Source organism: Lissotriton vulgaris, chromosome 5 (genome assembly GCF_964263255.1).
Source record: "Lissotriton vulgaris chromosome 5, aLisVul1.2, whole genome shotgun sequence".
Taxonomy (NCBI): domain Eukaryota; kingdom Metazoa; phylum Chordata; class Amphibia; order Caudata; family Salamandridae; genus Lissotriton; species Lissotriton vulgaris.
In genome coordinates, this window is record NC_141693.1 from 1,845,479,850 (window position 1) to 1,845,495,124 (window position 15,275).

Sequence of the window (15,275 nt, forward strand, 5' to 3'; positions counted from 1 at the left end):
CACAATGTTCTAATGCAACTTGCCTATATCTGTTTAGATGGTTAGTGTGTAAAACAGATATACAAAACAAAGTCAGACAAATGTTTCAAATTAAGGACTCGATGTTAATTAGATTTCGAACACTGCCTTTGGAGACTGTCTTCTCTGCTGTCTTGCTTTTTTTCTATCGTCTTTGGTAACCCCTGTCCTAATTCCCCACTACTTGCAAGTACTTCCCTCATTATCAGTTTTACAATTGTGACATCATAATGGCTGGAAAGCACAATGCAGTCTGTCGTTGCTACGAGAGAATTGTTGCTTCTAGGAACAAAATCCTCTCTATACAAATCTCCAAAATAAATACTAACTGATCTATAGAGGAAACTGAGGAGCTGCCTTGGAACAATTTATCTGCAAATCAGGTTGGTAAAATCACTCTTAGAAATAAAATGTTAATATTGGGGTGGTTGCAGTACTTATTCTGGGTCTATGCCCCCACTGTTACAATAGGGCAGCAGTCACTCTGCACCTAATGGGTATCTGAAGAGTAACTAAATGGAATTGTACAACTCTGTGTCTGATAGAGGAATAAGCAACGCAGGGAAGGGAGACGCTGAAAAACTATTTAAACAGGCATGCGAGAAGAGCTAATAAGGCCAACATTAAGTGTGTGCGTGGTACACTGTGCATGATCAGCTCTGCAAGACCACGCACAAGCTGATGCCTAATCACAGTAAAATTCTACGCAAATGAGGACAGCCTAATACTTTACACTGTGTTTTAACACATCAAAAAGAGAATTTAAAAAACGGATTATGGGTACAAATTAAAAGAGCAGTAACAGCGAGTCCTGGAGCGAACGGATATCATGCCTGTGTGTCACCCAACCCAGCACCGTCGAAAAACACCATAGCCAACTATGCGTGCAGGCACTTTCTTAGTCAAAGTGTGGAAGGAGGCAGTGTTCATCTGGCAAGAAGCTATGGCGCCACAAAACTAATCGAAGAGCTTTGCATTTTTGAAGATCGCAGGATATTGTAAGTTATAAATTATGTCATATTTCAGAAGCTTAAAGAAAATAAAAGGTCAAAAATAGCATGCGAATTGCTGCACTCTAGATGAAGTTCACATGCAACCCTTAAGGTTGTAGGCTGGCAGTGGACATGAAGAAAGAGAAGCCAAGATAAACACAATCGGACTAGGCAACAGGCACAGAAAGCACTGTTATGCACTTTCCTAGAGGAGGCCTCTAGGTGGAGGAATGGACCTCACAATAAACCGACAATCTGTGCCGGGTTCAATAATACCTGGATGGGCAGAACAGCATTAGTACTCGAGAGCAAGGTGTTGACTGAGCCCTGAACTTGAGTTATGTGAGAGTAACAACCCACTGAGAGCAACCGGCATCTGGGTTGCCCAATATTATACTGAAACAATAAGGCAGGTCCGAGTATAAAGGTACAGAAACGAAACATGGCAAGGGAAAATACAGTGAAGTGGGACAGTCAGCTATTGAGATATCCAGGTTTAAAAATGTTAGCATGTATTTGATGTGCGTACTATTAAATCATTTCTCATTTTGCAGTGTCGGGTCAGTTCTGTGCGGCTTGTGTGACTCAGGGCAACAAGACAGTCCTCATAACAAGTATCGCTGATGCCCACCTCCGATACACTGGAACTAGGTGTGCAGTAAGGCTACCTTCACCATAGGCATTCACTTTCAGGGATAGTATGATGACACCGAGCAGTCATGATTTAAGTTAAGGCCTGCAACAAAACAATATGTAAAAACGGACTCACCTCCAAACCGCCCTGCACTCCGTCCCGACTCTCGAGTCCACCGAAGAGCGCGCGCGTGGTGGCGTGCTGCGTCACGGCTGCACTTTAAGCAGCACAGCGCGCGGGGGCAGGCCAGGGCCGTCATTGGTAGCGCTTTCGCACGCTACAAGATTGACGGCCCTGGGACCCAGAGAAACAATAGGCAGCGCACCACACCACCACCACTAAGTTAGGTGGTGCCTGCATGCTGCCCCCTCGAGCCTTCACCGCGCACCGCGTGCACTGGATACTTGAATGCCGTCGTTGCTGCCATTGTAATGCTGCCCCCTAGAGCCTTCACCTGCTATTGCAGTGCCAGATAAGCACTCGCCAGGCCGGTCAAGTAGACCTTGAAACTGACTCGCCCTTCAGGAAATTCACTCGCATTTGCGAGCGGGCGAGTACATTTGTCGACCCCTGAGCCTCATTGGAGAACTGGAGAAAAGGAGGCTGAATTGTGAATGCCTGGATGTCACTAACACGCCTAGATGATGTCAAGGCGAGCAGCAGAGCAACTTTCCATGTGAGGAATTTTAAGCCTGCTGAGTGGATGGGCTTGAAAGGAGGTAGGAGGAGCTGAGACAAAACCAGATTTAGGCGCCAAGCAGGTGGAGGGCGACGAATGGGTGGAAACATCCGGAAGAGGCCTTTGAAAAACTGTTGGATAACTCTAGAGGAATACAGTGATGTGGAACCATCATGACGGAAGCGGGAAAGTGCTGCCAGAAACACCTTAAGAGTGGAGGGAGAAAGTCCTGACTTTGCAAGGGATAGGAAAAAAGGCAGGATCTGTTCCGGTTTGGCGGTCATTGGATCCAAGGCTTTGGTGTGGCACCAGACACAGAAACGCTTCCACTTCAGGTGATAGGTTTTAATGGTGGTTGGAGCGCGAGCGTGCACCAACACTTCTCTGCAATCTGCGCCGATGGTTAGACGTGCAAATTCATTGTGTTCAGGTTCCAGGCATGGAGCTGGAGGTATGCCAGATCTGGGTTGCAAATCTGCTCTTGCTTCATCGTGAGGAGGTGAGGCAGAGGATGAAGCGATATTGGCTCGTTCTGGGAAAACAAAAGAAGGTCCGAGAACCATGGGCGTCGCAGCCACTTGGGTGCGATCAGGATGACATGACAGGGTTGAAGCCTCATCCTGTGCAACAGGCGCGGAATCAGAAGAAGCGGAGGGAAAGCGTAGATGAATTTGTTCGACCAGTTGATCGAAAATGCATTCCCGCTCGACTCTCTGTGGGGATGACGACTTGCAAAGCGGTGGCATTTCCTGTTGGCGGCAGTCGCAAAGAGATCCATCTGCGGCTGGCCCCACTGATGGAAAATGAACTCGAGAGTTGGTTGGTTGAGTTCCCACTCGTGATTGTCCAAGAGAGATCTGCTGAGTGAGTCCGCCAGAACATTGGAAACACCCGGCACATGGATGGCTGTAAGATGAACTTGACGATGAATTGCCCAGTCCCATATCTCCTGTGCTTGTCGGGAAAGCAGAAGGGACCTCGTGCCGCCCTGCTTGTTTAGGTAGTGCATGCTGGTGGTGTTGTCTGTTCTCACCAGCAGAGATTGGCCCTGCACTATCCTCTGGATAGATTTCAGGGCAAGGAAGATCGCAAGAAGCTCTAGGCGGTTTATATGCCAAGTGCGCTGGATTGCAGACCACTTCCCTTTTACCGACATTCCTTCGAGGTGCGCTCCCCAACCCTCCAGGGACGCATCGGTTGTGAGCGTCAGAGTCGGAGTTACGTCTTGAAAAGACCGACCCAAGGATATGTTCGGAGGGCGAGACCACCACTCCAGTGCCACCTGAATGCGGGGTGTGAGAAGGATCCGGTCGTTGAACAATCCTGAAATCTGCTTCCACTGCTTGTCTAGTTCCTCTTGTACGACCCTCAAATGTAGCCTGCAGTAGGGGATCAACTGTATGCACGAGGAAGCCATGCCCAGGAATGATTTCAACATCCGGACTGAAACATACAGCTTTGACTGCAGGAATCGTACCATCTTGAGCATGGGGTCCTGTCTTTCCTGGGAGACGAAAACCTTTGCCAGCCGAGAATCTAGTGAGGCTCCTAGAAAATCTCGCAGCTGAGACGGGCGAAAGTGTGACTTCTGGCAATTAATGGAAAGGCCCAAGTTTTGAAAAAGAGAGATGCAAACCTGAGTGTGCTGATTTGCCAGCTGGAGGTCGGGGGCCTTTATAAGATAGTCGTCCAGGTATGGATAAAATTGAATGCTTTGTATGCGAAGAAAAGCAGCTACCGGGGCCATGATCTTGGTAAAGACCCTCGGTGCTGAGCGTAGGCCAAACGGCAGAACTCTGAATTGAAAGTGTAGGTGTCCGACTCTAAAACGGAGATACTTTCTGTGCCTGGGGTGAATCGGCACATGAAAGTATGCGTCCTGGAGGTCGATAGTGGGGAAGAACTCTCCGGGATTGAGATAATTTTAAATTTGAAGCAAGGTCAACATTTGAAATGTTTTTGACGTGATGAATTTGTTCAGGGCCCGTAAGTCCAAAATGGGGCGCCACTCTCCCGACTTCTTCTTGACTAAAAAGAAGCAGGAGTAAAACCCATTGCCTTGCTGGCCTTGCGGTACCACCTCAATAGCACCTTTTCTGATCATTAATTTGACTTGAGCCAATAGTTCTTCGAAATGGGGAGGGGGCGAACCAGTAGGAGGGCGATTGGGAGGAAATTTAGTAAATTCCAGGGTATGTTCTTTAGAAATCACATCTAGGACCCATTGATCGGAGGTGATGTTGGACCAATTCAAGATGTAGTTGGAGATTCGTCCTCCAATTTTTACAGTCGGTGGAAGGTTGACGCTGGGACTGTCACTGTTTCTTTGCATTTGAACCACCTCTGCATGTGGTTTTCCCCTGGTATGGTCTGGAGGAGGTCTGTCGATTTTGGGACTGGTGAGGTTCCGTGACAATTATAGTGGTGCTTTCGACTCGTTCGAATATGGACGAGTTTGATATCTATGAACCGCAAATGACGAGTTTAGTGGGTGTACGCGTTTTCGCTACGCTGGCCTGAACCGTTCGTCTTATTCGTGGGTTTCTTCATCTGAACCCACGGGTTCCATTTTAGATACGGCATCCATTTTGTCTCTTGCCCTCAAGTAGCCAGCGAACGGACACTGTCCGCTTCGTGACCCTGGGATTCCCAAGCTCTTGCGGAAGACACGTGTTTCTTTGAGGGTGTCTTTATGACGAGGGGGATGACACTGCAAAGGCAGATGGCCCAGCTCGAGGCTCATCTTGCCGTGCCGGTCTATTGTTTCAGCCGTGCATTCATTAGGCACGTCTCCTTTGATCCTGCAATCGTGTTTCCGATATCACCCCCCTACACTCTTTTCAATCTGTTGACTATCTTTGTCTTCCCTTGCACCTGTTTCTGACTCTTTCCTTAACTCGTTTACAGCCGGAATGGAATGTACTTAATGGTGGGATAACGTACTTTTACAGTTGGGAACCGGCGATGCTACTGTAATTATGTTCCGGGACCCTGAATACATGAAAGCAACCCTTTTGAAGTTTACTGTGGGAACTGAGTTGTAACCTTTTGTTCGCCATGTTGTGCTATGACAGAAATATGTATAAAAGGGGCAATCCACTATTGCAATTTGAAGCAGTCTCCTAGAACCTACATGCGTTGTACTTCTTGTGACTTCTGTGTTCCCTGCAGTAAATAAACCTCGATCTTTGACGCCGAAGGAAGTGTCCCGTGTCTCTGTAATTTGTACGCCGGAACAGGTAACCCACGAAGGTTTCAGGTGTTGTCCCCTGGCACCGCTGGGCCTTAGAATAGCCCAGTCCTTCACTGGTAAGTATTCCTTTGACGGTTTTTATTGTAAGAGCGATGTTGGTTTGATCCACGAAAAGTGGAAGAATTGCCGCCTCTACCACGTGTTCCTCGAAATGGCCGTTTTCTATATAGGAGGGTTGCTAAAGCCTTGGTCCTATCTGTATCCTTTTTTATTGATTCGAGGACATCGTCGACATGTTTGCCGAAGAGCGAATCACCGTCATATGGTAGATCGAGTACTCTAGCCTGAACCTCCGGGCGAAATGCTATGGATTTTAACCAGCCTTGACGCCTCAAAACAGCAGCCCTAGCCAATTGCCTGAACCCCGTAGAGGAGATATCAAAGGCGCAGTCAATGATCTCTGAAGAGATCTTTTCTCCCTCCTGAATGATGGCTAGTGCTTCCGCACGGATGGCATCCGGTAATTGTGGAATTAATGCTGCAATTTCGGACCACATTTGGCGGTCATACCGCCCAAGATTAGCCAAGGAATTAGCCGCCCTTACAGTCGTGGCTGCCATGGTGGTAAACTTTTTCCCTATGGAGTCCAGCTTGCGGCCTTCCTGATCAGGGGGAGATGTGAGAGGTGTGGCAGGTTTGCGGGACCTTTTTTGAGCTGCCTGAGTAATGACGGAATCCTCCTTAGACTGTGACACTAGGCATGCCGGAGAATATGCTGGCGCTTTATACTTTTTATCAAGCCTTGGTAAGACAGCCGGGATCGAATTTGGTCGCTCCATCAATTTGAGACCTTCCTCCCACATATGGTCGATTATCGGAATAGTGTGAGCTTGCCTTTGAGGTAAGTCTTTCAAATCGTAAAGAAAACAATCAGTCTGTTGGACTTCTAAAGTGAGGTGAAACCTCTTTGCAGCGCGGACCATTAAGTTATGAAAACTGCCAATGTCCACAGGAGGCGAAGCTAATGGCGACGTTGGTGGGGTTGAAGGTGTTTGAGCCCTGTATCGTCCCACTCTTGAAGGCCGTTATCATCATCATCATTCTGATCTGTGTTGTGAGGGTCTTGATCGTCATTATCCGTATCCTGCTGGGTACGCACTGGTGACCTGGGTGGAACTGGTGCAGGAATTTGAGGATGTGGAGGAGGTTGCGGCACTGGAGAAACAGGTCTAGACGGTGGGAATCTGCGATTATAATCGTCCAGGATAAGCTGCAGATTCATTACCAAAGACAGTGGTATCTGTGTCGTCTGTTCCGCCATAGGTGCCTCGGATTTGTCTACAGGAAATAGATCTGCCCCATCTTCGACGTTCTCTTCCTCCTCTTCATCATAATCTTGGCACTTGATGTGTAGCTCGGATGGGCTTTTTTGCTTGTCTAAAGACATTCTCCACCTCTGAACCATCATTGGAGTCCTCCTCCGCAGACTGAAACAATTGGTCAGGAAGAGTAGAACCACTCTTTATAGGACTCAACTGTATAAGAGGCACCCTTTTAAGCGTGGAAGCAGTGACCACTGTGAAGGTGGTAGAGGTGGCTAAAGGATGGTGCAACGTCGACTCGTCGACGTGGTGGTGGAAGATCCAAAAGCAGGTTGAGGCGTCTGCGCCGTGTCCACGGACAAAGAATCCGTAACTGTAGACGGATGTGATTTAGCCTTCGTCGACGAAGATTTTTTCGACGACGAGGGTAGAGCCTTGCTCGTCGACGAAGATGGTCCCGTCGACGGACGGCGGCCCGTCGACGATGCTGTAATCTTGGTCGACGACGAGGAGCACGTCGACTAATGACGTGTTGACGGTGGCTTCTTCATCGACGGTGTTGATTTGACAGTCGTCGACGGGATCTTTAAGATAGAGGTAATGGGTCTTACCTCATGGGTCGTCGTCGACGAGGTGGACGTTGTCGACGTAGTTACCGAAGACATTGAACATGTCGTCGTCGACCTGGAGACAGCATCCACGGATTTCGTCGTCGTCGATATCATCAACGGACGCGTCGACGAGCCAGTGCCCGTTTTTGAGGATGATGGCATGGCTTTGGACAGTGACGCCAGAGAGCCAGGTCCTGTAGGCGTAATTGGAGGTAAATCCTGTCGGGAGACATCCTTAGAGATTTCCACAAGTCTACTTTTCTTGAGAAATGGAGAAGGCATCTCCGTCTCCGACCCAAGCTTCTGAGAGGTCTTTGACTGGAAAGAAGAGACACTCTCAACCTCCGAGACCACAGTGTCAGTTATCTTCAACTTCTGTAGCCACAGAAGGAGACGGGCCTCTCTGTCCCTTAAAGTTTTAGGTGGAAAAGTACAGTAGTACTTACAGTTCTTCACTTCATGGTCCGGGTAGAGACAGTAAATACATTTACTGTGTGGATCTTCATGAAAGAGACGCAATTTTCCACATGATGGGCATGGTTTGAACAAAGATTTCCTTGAGGAAGACATCTGAGAAGAAAAACAGCTATGTAAGAAGAAAAAAACACTGAGCAGAGCTCAGGGAGATTCCCTTCACACGACGTGCGGTAGAAAATCTGAGGACTTGGGCTTCTGAGGAGAAGGTTCTAGAGGGAGCTACAGCCTGATTGGCCAGAATGTGGACCAATACTTAATGACACTGATATGTTACTAAAGTGAGTTCTCCCTTAGGCTTTCTATGGGCCTATTCTGTTCTATGGTACTTTTAAACTTTAGATATTTTACTGCATTATATGTATGTATATATGTAATATTTTTTTATTGAAAGACCTTTATTCACAGAACATCTAGCAAGCAGTACATGGCACATAACAATGTACGGAGGATCAAAGCAACACATCCTGTTCGACTAGCAAAATGATGTTGGACACAGCCATTCAGCCGGCATCCCGGGGGCCCGGCGGCATACAGTGCAGCAAGCTGCCAGGATCAACAATGCTTAGTCTTGTCTCAGTAGCAAAATGCATATAACCATGAGTGTTGCAAGGAACAAATTGGCGCTCGCTCCCCAGAGCCTCAATGGAACTATTGAACAACCCCAACCTACCCTAACCCTCCCCCATGTGCCAGCAAGTATGTTTCCAGTGATGTACACCAACCAGTGTGATCGATATGTTCATACTACACAGCTTACAGCTATCACTCTGGGAGTCTCAGTACGTGCTCCGAGTGACCTAAAGAGGAACACACTAGTACTATTGTTAAGCCCCCACCTCCCCCTCACCCGGATCTCCCCCCAGATAAATCTACATCAACTGTTCCACCTGACCCCCCGGGGATTCCAGGATGTCCGACATGTCGTCATCGTCCGAGTTTGCTTCATCAGTCTGTTGTGCGTGTGCCTGGAAGAGGCCCCAGAAATTTTTGGGCCTGCTCCTAGGGGGGAGTAACTCACTGTAGAGTTCCGACTGGGTACAGCAGTAGAGCAAGTCGCCCGCCCATCTTTTCTTGGTGGGGAGTGGCCCCCTCATCCAGCACTGGGCAACAAGCCTTCTGGCCACAAGGAGTGCCATGTCTACAGGTCGGCGTTGAACAGTCGGAAGCGGCTTAGAGTAACCCAGCAGCGCCAGCGCTTGTCCGTTGGTAAATTCCGAGCCCAGGATCGTGTTGAGCTCTGAGAAGACTTCTACCCAGAATCTTTGAATTCCAGGGCAGTACCATGCCACATGGATGAAGTCTGCGATCGGCGCATGGCAACGTTCACACTCTGCGGATAGTCTGAGGCCATAACGATGCAGCCTCTCCGGTGTGTAGTACACCCGCTGAAGAAACTTAAAGTGCACCAGTCTATGCCTACCATTAAGGGAGAGCTTTCTCGTGTTAGCGCAGCAGTATCTCCACATGTCGTCATCAATCTGCATCTACAGATCTCTTTGCCACTCCTCTCTGGCTTTGGAGTGCTGGATCTGCTGATGTGCGACACCCAGTTTGTTCATATTGGAGATCAGTTTACGTGACGACGCAGTTTTAATGACATAAGTGAGCTCCGGTACCTCAGGGGGTTCCTCCATGTCCGGGCCCAGCACATCCTTGAGTGCGCTCCGGACTCTATGAAACTGGAACCGCTGCAAGAGCGTAGGTCCCGCTGGAGCAGGGAGGAGTTGCTCCCAGGTCTTCACGACCCCTGCAGTAAACAGATCTTCCATTCTCGAGAGACCCAGAGTGCGCAGTGCCTCCGTAACTGCCTTTTCCCTAAGTGGGCCCAGCCACAGTGCCCAGTGATCTGAATTTGCGGTGAGTACAAGAAACTACAGTCTCGTGCACGGGTCAGAGCATGCCATGCATGATTGGTAGATTTAAGAGAATCTAGTTGGTCAATGGAGCGGTCTTCCGGGAGACAGACTGTGGCCGGCAGGGTAAGGGGTTCCGCAAACAAGCGTTCCAAAGTCACATGAGGTGTACGAGGGTCCCTGTGTATCCACGAGTGCAGATGGGCAGCCTGTGCAATACGATAGTATTGTTCCATATCTGGAGCCCCCAGCCCCCCCCTCTCACAAGGAAGCATCAGCGTCGTCCACTTAACTCTAGGTTCTTTACCACACCATGCCAGCCTGGTAAGCACCTGCGTGAGCTGTTTGAAGAAGGCCTTTGACAAAACCACTGGTATGTTGTTGAAGAGGAAGAGGAACCTAGGCAGCACTATCATTTTCATGAGAGCTATCCTGCCCAACAGGGAGAGCGGCAGTTTACACCATGTGTCCACATCCTCCTCCAGTCTAGCGAACGCTACGCCGTAATTTTCTCTGATTAAAACATCGGGGTATGTATGTAGTTTTATGCCGAGATATCTAACTGGGTCAGTAGTCCATTTCAGGGGGTACTCCATGTCAAAGGGCTTAGTCACAGGCGTCAGTGGGAAGGCAACAGACTTATCCCAGTTCACTTTCAGCCCAGAGAGAGCGCCAAAGCGCACGACCTCACGCAGGACGGATGAGAGGTTCGTCTCCGGGTTACGAACATATAGGAGAGTATCATCAGCATATGTTGAGATACCTATTTTGTACGTCGGAAAGCTAATACCTTCCAAGCTGTGATATTCCCTGATTGCACAAGCCAGGGGCTCCGCCACCAGCGGGTATAGAAGGGGCGAAAGGGGGCATCCCTGTCTAGTACCTCTGCTAATAGCAAACGAGTCCGTCACTCTGTCCCCTATCTTCAGTCTCGCTGTGGGCTGGAAGTACAAAGCCCGTAACATATGCAAGAAAGGCTCTCCCAGGCCCAACTTCCTGAGGACTCTGATCATGAAAGGCCATTCCACAGAGTCAAAGGCTTTTTCCATATCCAGAAAAACTGTCAGGGCAGTATTTTCTTGGCGCACGTGCTGCATTGTCCCAAGTACTGTGCGTATGTTGTATGTCAGGTTCCTGTTAGGAACGAAGCCCGCCTGCTCCGGGGCTACTAGATCCGGTACTAGGAGCGCCAGCCGCGTGGCCAGCACTTTGGCAAAGATTTTTGCGTCAACGTTTAGTAGCGAGAGCGGCCTGTAAGAACTGCAGCATTCCGGGGGTTTCCCGGGCTTTAAGATGGTGACAAGTAGAGCCTCCCTCATCGAGGGGGACATACTCCCCTCTTCACAGATGTCATCAAAAAGAGTAATCAGATGTGGGACCAATTGTCCTTAAACGACTTATAAAAGTCAGACCGTCCGCTCCCGGGGCACTACCCGATCTCATGCTCGCCAGTTCTTCCTGTAGGAGAGTAGGGTCTGCAATCCTATGATCACCCAGATTTTTTGCTTTTGTTTCACTGGTTTACGACTTTCTCTGGCTGTGGGCCTGCCAATCAGACCCACAGCCTGGCTGTTCTCTCTCTAAATTACAACATGTACCCTAGGTGCATTTACCAATTGGTACTGGGCCACCTTATCAGACCCTGTAACTCAGGGCATAGGTGTACCCAGGGCCTACCAGGGGCTGAAGCATGTATTATGCCACCCCTGGCTGGCCTCCTAAATTTGACACAACTGGCTGCATGACAGCTGGGGCAAAGTTGTGTAATCACCCTTTGCTGTAGATATAGTATACCTATATCTAACCCTAAAATGGACACACAGATTCCTATCAGTCACTCCTATGGCAGGCCTTAACAATCCTGAAGGCAGAGTGCTGGGAATCGTGTGAGATGGTGCTCTGGCATGAGCTGAGCCTGTCTGCAGCTTGCGGAATCAAGTCCTAATAGCTGTTCCATGATATCGCATACCATATACTCTTAAGTGCATTATAATCCTCGCGGTTAAATGCTATCTTTGGTATTGCTTTATCAAAACATGTCGAGTAAGGTGTCATACGAATTGGAATACTAACCCCTCGCCAATTCTGGCGACGGGGTTAGCATTCCACCCTTCTAGAGGGACACGACATGTATGTAACTGTGAACCCCGGTTAAAGTTAAACGAAGCCTCAGCTCCACAAAATGGATGCCGCCACCACAGACACGAGTCTGACCCCCTGCAGCTGGGAGTCCTTCCAGCGAGGGGAGCCTGGACAAAGGGTTTCCTGTCAGGTGCGGTGCTAGCACCGTCCCAGACATGGTTTTGTGTATCCTGGGTAGGCAGGGCTTTACAGGAAGGTGACTGCTGAGTGGCACCCCGGTGCTCACTACGCATAGGCCAGTCTGAACCAGTTCCAGGGGCACACCAGCCTCTGGCCTGGGGAAGTCCGGCATGGGAGAGGGGTGTAACCACCCCCCTCCTAGTCCCACCCATAGGCAGGACCTAGTCACCGGGTCAGCCCCCTTTTTTAGTATGAAGATAGGAGCGGGCCCCCTGTTCAAATTAGATCATCTTTGGAATCAAGACACGACTTTCTGCGAAAGACATCAAGATTTCCTTCTTCAAGATTCTCCCTTGTGGCTAAGGAGTAGTCACCCTGCATCAAGCGGGCACCATCCTAAGAACACTGCGGTCTGCTGCAAGTCCTTCTTCACGAATCCGACGACCCAGCTCGACGAGACCCGGCTTCCCTGGCACCTCTGACCTCTACTCACCTCTACAGCAAAGCTGAGAACCGTGAGTGCGACGAGACCTCGAGGGACCGACGATCGCCAAGACTGCACGACTTCTTTGCAACAAGCCCACCGTGTGCTCCACTGGTGAGTGCTTTGGGGTCCGAGAAGCCCCAACCCTGAGCAGCTCCAGCACCGAAGATCAGCCCTCCAGCATCTCCACGATCTGCGTGGGGCCCTTCTGCTTTTGTGTGCTCACCGCGCTGTGTGGCTACTAGCCGGCTGGCTTGTGGCCTTCTTCACGACGCCCGACATCACTGCTGCTGGTCTGGTTGCTCCAGACTGGCCCTTGCTTCCTTCTTCAAGAGAGGCACCCCGGACCCTCCTGGTCCACTCCAGACGCCATTTTGAGTCCACCGCGCGGGCTTGAATTTGCCAAGGCTTTGTTGCCCAATCCTGGGTCCAGCGACGCCGACAGCTTCATCCATCGTGGGACAGCTCGCTCCTCCAGCCTGGTCGCCGACAACGCCTCCTGGTCCGTGAGATCTGCGAACACAGCGTCACCCACTCACCTAGACGAGGTGGCTACCATCCGGTGCCCTCCTGGTGCCCACTGACTACTGGCTAGTAGTCTCGAACTTGGTCCCCTCTGCTTTCAGGTGTCATCTTCCTTCGATCCAGGCTTGGGTCCATCGAACTTTCTTCACTGGTCGCCTGCCAGCAACTTCTTTCTTCCAGGCTCCTGGTCCGTCTACGAGGATTCCCGACGTCTTTTGAGACCTATGCAGCTGCAGCCCCTGGGCTAGGTAACTTCGGCATTTCGGTGCCCCAGCATAGCCTCACTATCCAAGGGTCAGGATCCACTTTCGTTTTCCTCCTACCAGGTCGGGTTCGCCCGAGAACACTACTTTGTCATTACTAGCTACCATAGACTTTGTCCCGCATCACGCGTGAGAGTGCACACTCTGCACCCGAGTCCCCTAGGCCTCCTAGAAGTAATCTGAAGATTCTATAGTCAAGTCCTAGCGATTCCTAAGCCTATTAGTACTGTACTTACCTGCTAGTAATTTCGCATTCCACTTTCAGAGTATATGGTTTTCCGTGCCCCTCGGGCATTTGTATATACTGTGCTAACTTAAGTATTTTCGCAAGAGTTTTGTTTTGTGCTTAGTACCCTGTCCTCATAAAGAGTACAGGGCTGTTGTGATTCTTAATAAATATCTTGTTTATTTTCATAACACTTGTGTGGTGTCCTTTCACTTGGTATTCAAGGGGTATATGTGTGGTATAACAGCTGGCTTAACACGCCCTCTCGAGTCTTCAGCCTTAGACTGCTCGTATCCATGCTACTAGGATAGCTGGTCTGTAAGGTTGACTTACAACCAATCATCAATAAGGGTTGCTGGACTGATACATAGTGTTCACTAGAATAGTGAGCACTGCATATCAGGCCACCTTCTCACACTTCCAGTATCTCGTCCTCCTGTATGGGAGATCTCAGTAACTCCCTGTCTGAGTCTGGCAAGAACGGCATGGCTATATGCTCGAGGTAGTCATTTATCTCCTCCTCGACATGCAGTGATCTGGACTTGTACAGCTCCGCATAGTACGGCCGAAACGTTTGGAGGATCTCCTCATCAGAGATTACCTCACCCCCTGGCGTAAGCAGTTCGTCCACAACTAGTGGCTTCCTGGTACTGCGCACCATTCTGGCTAGCAACGCACCCAGCCTTTCACCTTCCCCGTAGGTACGCGCCGTAGCGTATTTGCCCATATGCTGCACTTCCCTGTCAGCTAGTTTGTGAGATTCCGTCAATAGGAGTTTAATTTGGGAGTCAACGCCAGTGTCGGGCCCATCCGGGAGATGACCCTCTAGCTCAGACAGTTGGGATTCAAGCAGTTTCAAGTCGCGTCTGATGGATTTAAGCACACTTGAGTGTTTAGACATTGCCATACCTCTGATGTACGCTTTAAAGGCGTCCCACACAGTCTGAAAACTGTCGACAGAACCCATATTCGTTTAAAAAAATGAGTCTATATCAGCAGCCAGCTCACCACGGAAAGCCTCATCTAGTAGGGAGTAGGGGGGAAATCTCCAGGTGAAGGGGGGAATAACTTTCTTCGGGATCACCAGGTGGAGCAGCACGGGGGAGTGGTCCGACAGTGTACGGGGGAGCACCTCACATCTCCTAATACTACCCAGTAAGGCTTGAGAGACAAGCCAGTAGTCAATTCTGGTGTGGGTATAATGAAAAGCAGAGTAGTGTGTAAAACCGCCTTTAGTGGGGTGCTTGTGTATCCAAACGTCCACCAGATCCAATTTAATCAGTTCAGCCTTCATGTGTAGAGCCGAGGCCACTGGCCTCCGAACATGGGCCCCTCGATCTATCCAGATCAGGGTCAAATATAAAGTTGAAGTCGCCCCCCCATAGCATTCTCGTGTGAACGAACGTATATCCTGCACTGTGTCGACAGCTTCGTGTAAAAGTCGGGGCAATCATAGTTTGGTCCATACACATTAACCACTAGCAAATCGAGACCTCTGCCCACGCACCTGGTGATGACAAAGCGACCCTCCGGGTCCGACACCAGCGGCACCAGTTTCAGTTATGAGGCAGGGTTGGCCCAAGTAATGACGCCCCTGGAGTGTGTCGTGAACCCCGCTGCCACTATGTGTCCCCCAAGACCCCTGGCCTGCAGCATCTTACTGTTAAGCGGAAGGTGAGTCTCCTGAAGGAGAGCTAGGTCTACTCGGTGTCTATGCAAGTAACTGAGTACCTTAC